Source organism: Diadema antillarum, unplaced genomic scaffold, assembly GCF_040938485.1.
Source record: "Diadema antillarum isolate AM-2024a unplaced genomic scaffold, OU_Dant_1.0 seq00000930_RagTag, whole genome shotgun sequence".
In the NCBI taxonomy this organism is placed as follows: domain Eukaryota; kingdom Metazoa; phylum Echinodermata; class Echinoidea; order Diadematoida; family Diadematidae; genus Diadema; species Diadema antillarum.
The window spans coordinates 23,005-34,483 of NW_027271781.1; positions in this window are offsets into that span (position 1 = coordinate 23,005).

The following is an 11,479-nucleotide window of genomic DNA, read 5'->3' on the forward strand; positions in this document are numbered from 1 at the left end:
AATAAAAGTCCATAACATGACATCATCAGACTTAGCACTATCCTATCTTAGCAAGATAGTGCACATTCCAACCCACCCTCACCCCATATGTTCAGAAACCATGACTATAGCATGCTGACATCAGGCTTTTTGGCTTTATGTTTTCTCCCTATAGATTTGCACATGTTCTGAGTTACTCTGCTATACTGTACTGCATTCCAAAAAGTGTACAGTACTTCTGGGCACCTCAAAAGAGAGAGAGAGAGATGTGTCCTGAACTCACATAATGCACAATACAATAGTACCATCCACCGTGGCACTGCAAATTGCAGCTGACTGGTAGTGGTCAGCTGTATTGTCACATGACATAGAAATGGGCATCATGTTAAAATTGGCATTATATTTCAAACATGAAACAAACTCCATCTCCATCGAACACCATACACACATAGAATGGGTCAATGATGATAATGTCATTGAAAATATTTGCCCGCTTTCCTGCATGAGAGGACATTTTTTCTGATATGTGGAATCTGACTCATTTTTCAGTTTATAATGGGAGAGTACAAAGTTTGTCACTGTGCTGCAAATAGCAGTCCTGGTAATCATGTAGAAATGTACACTGACAATTTCCTTGGCTCAATGAAACTCCACATATTCATTAGAGATTCCACTGTTACAATCAATCAAACAAACAAACAAACAAACAAACCTGAGCATTTCTGCAAACTGAACTTCAACAACAATAACAAAAAAGTGTTTAGACATTTATTTATTTACTTTCTCTAGAAGTATATGTTACTCATACAACCACGGACAGATGGGAAATTTGGATGGGGGGGGGGGGGGGGGGGGGTACAGTGGGCGGAAAAATTGGTGACCGGAAAGGCATTATGGCATTATGGCCCAGGACAGAGTGAGATAGCAGATGAATTGCCAAGGGCCAATGAGCCTTGAAGAGAGAAAACAATGTCTGTTGCATTTAAAGGGGAAAATCCAGTCCAAATATAAGTTAGTCTGATAAGAAAGAGAGCAATATTGCAAGTTTAATGGTGAAATTTTGATCAAAATCAGGTGAAAAATAGGGAAGTTATGACATATTGAAGTTTCAATACTTTATGAGGAAACAGTTCTTGAACAGTCAATATGAATCTGTATGCAAATGGCAAAGTGAGCATGTCATCCCCTCACAACTTGCCTTACCATAGTTTGTATGAATATGAAATTTCCAGTTTTTCATTCAAACATAATTGTGCCCGAGGCTCAAATCCTCATATATCTATCTGATGACTATTCTGAAGTTATTCAATCAGGTAAAACATCATGTTTCAGATTTAAATGACAGAAATATTGAATTTCCATCATTTTTTGTATACGATCGATGGAAAATTGTGAAATAATTACATGGTCAGCTCACTCATTTGCATATTCATATCCACAATACAAGAACTGTTGTGCATATTTTAGCAAAACTTCAAAATTTCATTACTTCCTTATTTTTCTTCTGATTTCAGTCCAATTTTAAAACCCTGAACTTGTAAGATTTTGCTCATTTTCCCAGACTAACTTATTTTTGGACTGGATTTCCCCTTTAAAAAAGGGACAGGTGCATCAACATCAAAGCTACAACTGTAGCACTATGGCCATGATTCAGAGAGTGCACACCTCCCTGAATGATTCATGGGCCCTGCATTCTGTCTACACCGTGCTCTTTTTGGCAATTCTGTATTAGGTGTAAACAAAACTATATTAAATGCTTTCTCCCTGCAAGTTCTATTATTATCAAGGGTTGAAGTCACACACATTGTCCTATACAATGATACAAATGTGTTTTCATGTTTGCTGAAGAATTACAGAAAAAATTTCAAAATGCCCAAACTGCAGCTATCCATGTGTGGCAGCCTTGCATACTCATCCATCATACGGATGCCTCAGCTCTAAAATAATATTCTAAAAGCTAGTTTGTAGTTCCACTTTGGGTATGAGCAACAAAAGATAATTTGTAGTACACAAACATGTTGGTTTCTATGCTCACTGACATAAGCATCCATGATGTGTTCAATCACTCACATAATTCTTATAAATGGTGCTTGCCAGCTGAGCATATCCATCTGACAGCAACAAAATGTTCATTAATATGAGCACAGTATCTGGCAATTATCAATGGAATGTTTGCTAACTCATTCAATTCAAAACAGCCAAGGTGATGCTTACCCAAGTGTCAAATCTAGGAGGGAACACTCTTATCAGCTAATCTACAAAAGGGTCATTCTTCATGTGAACATGAATTCCATAAATGCAAGTTACATTCTGAAAGTCACTCTCAAAATGAGTGAAGTACCTAACCAACTGTGAAAAAAAAAAGAAGGGTCACTTGTACAAATGTGCACATGAGGTAATTATATACTGGCTTTAATATGTGATTGTGATAGTTGAACCAAATGGCTGAATAAAGACGGCATATGTAACTATAATCGTTTATAGTTGGACCTACTACTACTCATCAACCACTTTATGAGTAAATACCTTGTATAATAGAAAATGCTCCTCAGTTTCACCTTAATTTCATTTCACTATGGAAGACGGGCTCAGATTGGTGACTTGTATTGTATGCGCAGAATTCTTGGTGACAAATGCAAGTGACATTTTTTACTGAGTGCCGGTGCAAGCTCATAATTTTAACCGACCACCTACTATTTATTGATAAAGCACGTAAATCTAGTGAATGGCAAAGACCTGTCAGCATCGATTAAATGTAATGGGACTTTCTTCAATTCTTTTTCCTCCTGTTTCCTCAGATTATTTACCAGTACCCTCCTTATCATTTTGATTTGAATATTTTAGCGTATTGTGCCCTGTCCCACATGCACTTTTGGTTTTATATGCAAGAAACCTATTGCGCAAGGGTGGTCGATCTAGTAGTACCTTGCCCAAATGGGCATTTCAGCACACCATGGTTCTTTTCACAGGGGAGTGGCTTATAGGCCAACAGACGCTGCGTTTATCATCTTTCCCCTGTTTGAAACGGCTTTCAAAAGCTGTTTCCAAAGCCCTTTAGAAACGGCTTAAAAAATAGTTTCGTTTTATAGCAACTCATCATGAACACGAAAACTGGCCTTATCACTTCACAGTTGCATTGCGCAATTTGACCCGAGGAGAAGGAGTCATATACCGTAAGCGCAGTGCAAAGCCGTTTCAAAACAGCTTTGCGTTTATCTTGCTTCAAAGGGCTTCTAGAAACAGGGGTTCAATACGAGGAAAAAAATCCCCCAAAATTGGTGAAATAGGGGGCCTTCTAGCACTTTTCTTGAAATGATTTTAATTCCTAGGAAACTTTCCCAAATAATCCTTAAACAGGATTCCAACAGGATTGGTCTCAAACCCCCCCCCCCCAAAAAAAAAAAAAAAAAATTCTGAAATAGGGGTAGTGGGGCTTCTTGGTGTTTGTCCAATCTCCCAAATGCACATTTTGCAAAGAACAACAGGCCAGTCTTCTCTATGCAGGACATTTTGCCACAAGAAGCACTGGACGACTGTACTTAATGCTCCTTTGCTAGCTTCCCTTCCAAAAACCTCAATTGGGGTAATTTTGCTGGCTTCCCTAAGAGAAACTGCAACAAGTAATATGTGTATACAGTATGGTTGACCGTCTGAGTGGGGGGGGGGGGGGGGGGAGTGGCTCATCCTTAATTTGTCAAGATCCGAAGAACTGTAACATAGGCAGAGCCATCCACATTTGCACCTTGGTAATACCTGATCCTTAACCAAGATTTACTGAGTATAGTTGGATACTACTCATAGACCACTTTTTTATCAAATACCTCGTATAAAGTGTATCTTAGAAAATATCCCTCAGTTTCACCTTAATTTCATTCCACTCGAGGCAGAAAATACCAAAGATTCATATCACGGGCTCAGATTGCTGACTCATACCATACTCGCGGAATTCTCGGCGACAAACACAAGTGACAGTTTTTTACTGCACATCGGCGCAAGCTCATAATTTTAACTGACTGCCCGTTTTCCCATTGAAAAGCACATAATTCCAGTGAATGGGCAAATACGTGTTTACAATAATTACGTGTATTAATACTAATGAGGATTTTCATTTTTTTCCCCTCCTGTTTCCTCGGGTTATTTACCTGTATCCTCTTAATTTCTCTCGATTTGTATTCATGTCAGAATGTTCCAGTGTATTGCATCCCGTCCCACACATATTTTGGATTTATCTGTGAAAAAGCCATCACACGAGGGTGGTCGATCTAAAAATAGGTGGCCGATGAGTAGCAGACTTACTATTCTATACTAGTAGGAGAGTAGATCGTATCACTGGACGCTTTTTTTTTTCGTGGCTTTGAATTCCGTACTCAGACTCAGAGGATGAAATTTCGGCTAAAAATAACACCACTTATTCACAGACTCCTGGAAATTACGAATTCAGCCAACTCATGTCAATTGTTCGCTCCAGTTTTTAGAAAATATGCTTCAACATACCCCTCTAAAAAATGTTGTCTTTTTGCGCGGTGCAAAATCGCATTGTATTACCGGACACGATTTTCACAATGAAATAATCGACGTCTTTCACACCTAGTCCTTGCACCAGAATCACAATTCATCCCACAAATCAACGTACACTACACATTCTCACCGAGCGGATGACAAAGAAAATATCGGCAAATGAGGCTCAAATTTTGTATCTTACGGTAAAATGTCTGTCTTGGTTGAACATTTCGAACAGTTCACACAATAAAACCTTGTGAGAAATTGACAACTTTCTATTTTATGTGCTTTGTCTATAGGAGCTGCATGCGCGGGTGACGAGTTGCAGGCCCCTTCCTCAGCGCACAACTATTCCACATCGTTCGCGTTTAAGTGAGGACGATAGCTACAAATTTCCGATATTGTGTGCACAAAATGACAAGGTTAGCATTATTGTCATGCAGCAACTTAAAATAAAATAATCTAGATCCAGAACTAGATTCTACTCCCAAACATCAGGATTGCTTGTACTTTCCGATTTCCTACTTGATAAGAAGTTTAACCCGGCTGAAGATGACAGTATTTAAATTTAATACAATTGGGGCATGGTGAATCAGGTCTGCCAACATTCCACACAGCAATCAGATCAGGGAGATATCTGCATGTTACGTGCATTTCAATGAGTGAAAATAATTCCCAAATCATGCCGATTTTAATATTCTCTCGATCAGTCTCATTCAGACATGAACAGATTTTGATATTCTCAGGGAGACTCCCGCAGAATCAGGGAGACTTGACAGTTCTGTGCAATTTGCGGTTGTGTCGTGTCTTGTCAATGCTGCACAGACAGACGGTCGGTCCGGTCAACAGAGTTCATCACAATCATGCAAAATTGATGGCGTTTACATACCGGTACTTACAGTGTACGTTGTGGGATTCTTCCTCGTGTGTGAGTGCTGACGATGGCAGATGCTGTCTAGTGTCTGTGCACTGTGTAGTGTTAAAGATGTAATTGTAACGGAAGAAGAAAACAGTAAGTTTTAAAAAAATAATTACTGGTAGTAAAAACTGACCGGCGTACTATCTGAAGGATGTTGTTCTCATCGGAGCACACCTCGTTTAGGCACGGGAGGCCGATTGTCGAGCGAGACACGCAGGCAGGGAAAGGATTTTAATATACACTCGCACTCTGTATCAGCACGGTACTCTATGACGTGACTGACGCATGCAACGATGATCATGGTCCAACACGCGCCACGCATGCGATAGCGGGACGATCACATTCCTCCTTGGAGGCTCGACCCCGTCCGTCGGCTTTTGATTGGCTCGCATAGTGTACGCCTACACGAACATGATAGAGTCAGTATGAAAAAAAAAGAACAACATAAAATATGGTAATGCATTGTACTTGTACAATATAGAGTATACAACAAGAAGTAATCTGGGGCTCGTTGCATAAAAGTTACAATTATGGTAACTTTGCCATCCAATGATAACTACCATGGCGACAATACTAAACAGCCAATCAAAATCAAGAATTGCATGGAAGTTACCATTGGATGGCAGAGTTACCATAATAGTATACTTCTATGCAATGGGCCCCTTGTGTTATTTTGTCATCTTGATTCACTCCCTTTGTATCAAACAGGTATCGGACTTGATTAGCATTCATCATACTATTTTGTGATACCTTTTATCCTGTATTCATGCATGTGTCTTTTGTTATGTATTATGCCATGTAAACATGTGAATATAGATAGATGATAAACTTCTGCTTCACTTCACTTCACCTCACTTCTACGAAGTGTGTGATTTTGATTCATGTGTACGGGTGCTCACTCCTATTGCATTTAGTACATTGTCTATACTGTATGTGAGATCCCGAATACAGTATTCTGTATTTTTGACTAATGGGATTACTTGAATATGGAACACATGGCCGAGAGATATTTTTCTCCCATCATCCATGTCGTGGTACAAATACTATCACATCAATTTTGTCTCTTTGTGGGTATACCTGAATCAATAGAAGCTATCTGTACATAATTGCATAGCTTTGCATGATGATGACTCAAACTTGCCATTTGACTTTGTGCAGAATAAGTAGTAATCATATAGTGTAAGCAGGGCACAGTAACTGTTAAAGAAAGGTCAAAAGGGCATTGAATTTGCGTTTGAAAGATTGAAAAAAAAAACGATTAACAACATCTGCAAACTGAAGTGCAGGAAATGGGCAATGTATAAATCATATGATTTTCAAAGAAAATGTGAAAGTCGAATCATATTGGGCGATATCATAACAACTGAAAACAGCGAATAACTCTTGTCTATAATAGGTGGGAAATCACATGTTGTGTATAATTATAATGACAGCATGCATAAACAGAGCAAAATAACGATTTTTACGATCGCCACTTTGGAGGTGAGTGCATAGTCATTACAGCTTGAATGCCATTTTCTTAGATGATAGAGGCTGAAATTTATTAATCATGAATTTAGAGTACACCACAGAGCTTTCAAGATGTGTTATTTATATTCAAACAATATAGTAAATGTCCTCTGTCTATTGGCCAAAATTGCAAAGATTAATGTCCAAGTTTCAACACTTATATCCCTGTATATAGGCCTACATTGTTGTTTTACGACCCCACAGATTGTGGATGAATATATTTGATCATGACGGTTATGTAGCCTGGCATGTGACTTGTATTCTAATATTTTGATATACAGAATCTTGTTGACTTGTATTCCAATATTCTGATATACAGAATCTTGTATATAGTTCTTGGGCTTGCTGTACGTATTCATCATCCACAAGCAGAAATGAGATAAAAGTTCAAAGTTCTCATTTCAAAGTTTATCCGTACCTATTACACAGTCATTTTCTTTATTATCAATCATTTTTACGTATGCAGGCCTACACTCGGTGGCAAAATGTAAATGCACGGATTTCTGTATTCAGTATATCCGTACTGTATATAAAGCTTGGCATAGAGATACTGTAATCAAGCGTGAAACCCTGAATGACATCCTCAGATCTGCTCAGATGATCACGAAGGACACAAACTGCAGGTCGGATATTCAATAGCGCGGGCAGGCTTATTTAGCTGAAGAAGATCACAATGATTTGTCTATGGATGAATGTTTCATTAAAGCGAATGGAATGGATAGTCGTTCAGATATTGCCAACACTCACTAGACAGATATTCATGAAACCACAATCCAGTGCAATCACCTCTTCTAAATGTATTGCACAAACAAAATTGAGACGATTTTAGACCAGAACTGTATAGGCTACTATCTGGCGACTTTTTTTTTTTTTTCAAAGCAGTATAACCTACGAGCGCGAGAATTATTCTACTTCTTCTGAACACGGAGACGGTATACAAATAAGCAACGTCATCACCATTAAACAGTAGCATGATGAATAGACCTTTGTTCTTTAGTTATCAGGTACAGAAAAAGAACAACACAAAACTAACAAACTTAGAGCGCGATACTTTGATTGCCGCTGTTAGAGGTGTATGTATCAATGGAATTTTCATCTTTCTGTTACTCATTGCGTTCATGGTGTTAGTGTCTGCCAGGTCTATGGATAGCGCTAGTGGGTATATCATCCAATATTTCAAGAAGATTTATTTCAGTAAATAGTTATTATATGGCAAACACCATTTATGTACGTTAAAGCAAACATCCCCAAGCACTCACACATAAATAACCAAGATAGATAAATAGATGAATAAGTAGGCCTACATGTGGATGTTATATCCACATAAATAAATAAATAAATAAATATATATATATATATATATATATATATATATATATATATATATATATATAATGTACACACACACACACACACACACACACACATATATATATATATATATATTTTATATAAAAGATAAAAAAGATAAATGGATAATGGGCTAGTTGAAACTATATAAAAGCCTTTTCAACTTTATTAAACCATTCATCGGTTTGCCTAATATCTAACTATTACAATAGATATTATGAGCGTTGGCTGGCAAAGCTATAAAATATATACATCAACGCTTATTTTTTATACTTGAAGCATATCCGCATAATCCCCCTTGAGAAGGGCACTGTAATTCATCACACAAGGCACATGTGTCCCTAACGCGGGTCATTAATCTTTGTTAAAGAATAATCCTATCTATAAAAGAATTAAAAAAAATCACCGATATCCCCTTCCCTTCACTCTATCCTCCTCCTCCTCCTCCGCATCCCTTATTATACTCCCCTCTCTCCCTATCTCTCTCTCTCTCTCTCTCTGTCGTGTATAATTTATCTTCCCTGTTACACACACACAAACGCACTCACTGCATTCATAAACAAGGGAAGTAAACACAATCATTTTAATAAACGCTTACCGTCTTACGTAATTGTTGCATTTGATTGTAAAAACAAAACAAAAATAAGTCACATCAGCTGAAAAATTGTATTCAGAGAACAGCATACCGTCATAATATGAAGGTCTCTTTTCTTTGTGTCAGACAGTCTAAATTGATAATGAAAAGCCCTAGCATTTTTGTTTGCATATTCGCATTGACGTTGCAGGATGAATACTAATAAAAATGAATAATAATATATGAACGTTTAGCCATGTCAATCCATTGATGTACATATTTCAAAGAGAAGCATTGTTTGCTGTCACCATCATCGTGATTTCGATTCCCACATCGCGGCAGGCTTTGATATACGTTTTCGATTTTAAAAAAATAAAAAATAAAAAAGAATCGGTGACGTGGAAGATTAATGTGGTATTTTTTTCTTTCTCTTTTATTTTCGTTTCTACTATATGATTGATGACATTTCTTGGAGAGTTCGATTTCAAAAGGGAAAAAGAAAGAAATTAATCATGCGAGATGATTTATTGTTAAAGCTTAGCTATATTTTCTCATGCAAACAAGAAAACAAATAAAAGGTAAGCATCGTATAATAAACATGACATTATCAAACGTGAGGTATGAATTTTCTTCAATGTGTATATCCCTCTGTATAGAAATAAAATTTGTATAATCGCAACCGGAGACAAACTGAAGAAAACTCATACCTCAATCTTTACCCCTCTGCTTAATGTAACAATACTCATGATCTTTTGCTTTCATGATTAAACGTATTGAAAAGTGCGTATGTTATAGGCCTTTAAGATTTAATCACGTATCTCATTTTGTCCAGTCGTCGGTGGCATGTGTCTCAACTGCCAGTATCTTGTGTGTGGAAATCCTTCACAGTCGTTCTTTCTTTATTCATTTTATATTCTATTTATCTAGTTAGTTAATTCTGTATTTGAGTTTGTTTTGATTTTTGGCTTTGACTTCAAATTGCATCTTCTTTATAGATAAATCCGTGAGGCTGGAGAAACACATACTGCGATTTCAGCTACTTTAAAGGGACTGTGCAGTACTGGTTGAGATTGGGATTCAGGTTTATAACATTCCTAAGTGAGATAATGAGAAACCTCTTGAAAGAGCATGTAATTTTAAGAAGGATTCAACGTTTATTTGATGAAAATTGGTTTTCAAATGGCTGAGATTTCCAAAAAATTGATAATAATAAAAGGCGACAGGCCACGCTTTTTATTAGGATCTCTTTGTTTCACCTTGTTTTGGGATATCTCAGCCATTTCAAAACAGATTTTCATCTAATAAACTTTTGATACCCCTTAGAATTGCATGCTCTTTGACATCTCATTGAGTGGTTTCTTGATATTTCACAAAACGTTGAAAGCTAAATCCTCACCTCAACCAGAACTGTACACACCCTTTAACCAGGGAGGTGCTTTTCATAGCCCACGTGATGACTTGCTGTGCATCATGTATTTTCAGCAAAGAGAGCTCTTTTCAAAAATATTTCTAGCAATTATTGGAATGAGCGACATTTCCTCGAGTTTACGATTGTGAACGAATATAAACAGCAATATTGTGTATAAACAGCACTATACAGTTTCCAGATCAAATCTGTTGTGACTCAGACCGTGTCAGGACCTCTATACACTTACTCACGCTTTCACTCGTAGAGGCTACCTTGAATGCAAACTTATTATAAGTACAATTTTTATATCACTTGTCATTCTTTAATCTACCTACTGAACACGGTGCTATAAAACACGACTGGTTAGAGTCAACGCTAACTACATCCATGGGCATTATAAAGAAGCGAAAATGTTAAAAAGATTCTGCAACACAGTGCAACCCTCCGAAGGCCATGACCCCATGATATCAAAAATACACACGTCAGACTAATGAGGAGTTGAGGTTGTGATAGCCAACGGGGCTTTTAGAGAGCTGCACTGACTTTTGTAACGCAGCATAATAATAATCACCGTTGTATATAGGCATGTTTCCCAACTAAATTGTTAACTATTTCGCCTTATTATGTCTTAAGCAACTATAGAATTAAGACAGACACATATCACTTCTAGATGATGTCTATTTGTGATGCTCCTACTTTTCTGATTCAAAAGCCGGCCACTACAAGTCAAAACTATTTAGAAGAAGGACACACATTGCACGGCTCACTATATTAGTTTTTCCTCTGTCGAGTGGCTCAATGAAGAGCGAGAAACCAACAATATCTCCCTCTAGCGACTAAAGTGGAAGATGAGACGATGTCACGATTCACCCGTTCTGCTCTGAAGTCGAGTCCCTTTGTATAAAACGACTCTAGTTCTACAATATTATTTCCTTTATTTATACCCTCTATAATATAGAGGGATTCTAGTCTTGCTACGCCCATCTTCTCTTTATGACCTCTTCCCCTTCCCCTACAGAAACATATTAATATACACACACATCCAAAATAACAAAGAAATTACAACAAACACAATTCATGACTTTCCGTCGAAACGGAAGAGGGGTCGGGGTTGATGGCGGGTAAGATCATCGACCCTTGCCGCCCCCACTCCCACTCCCAATACTGAAGACATTACACTGTCCCTTCACTGGACAGATGCACTGAACTCTACACTAGTTCACACAGACTGATGTCACAG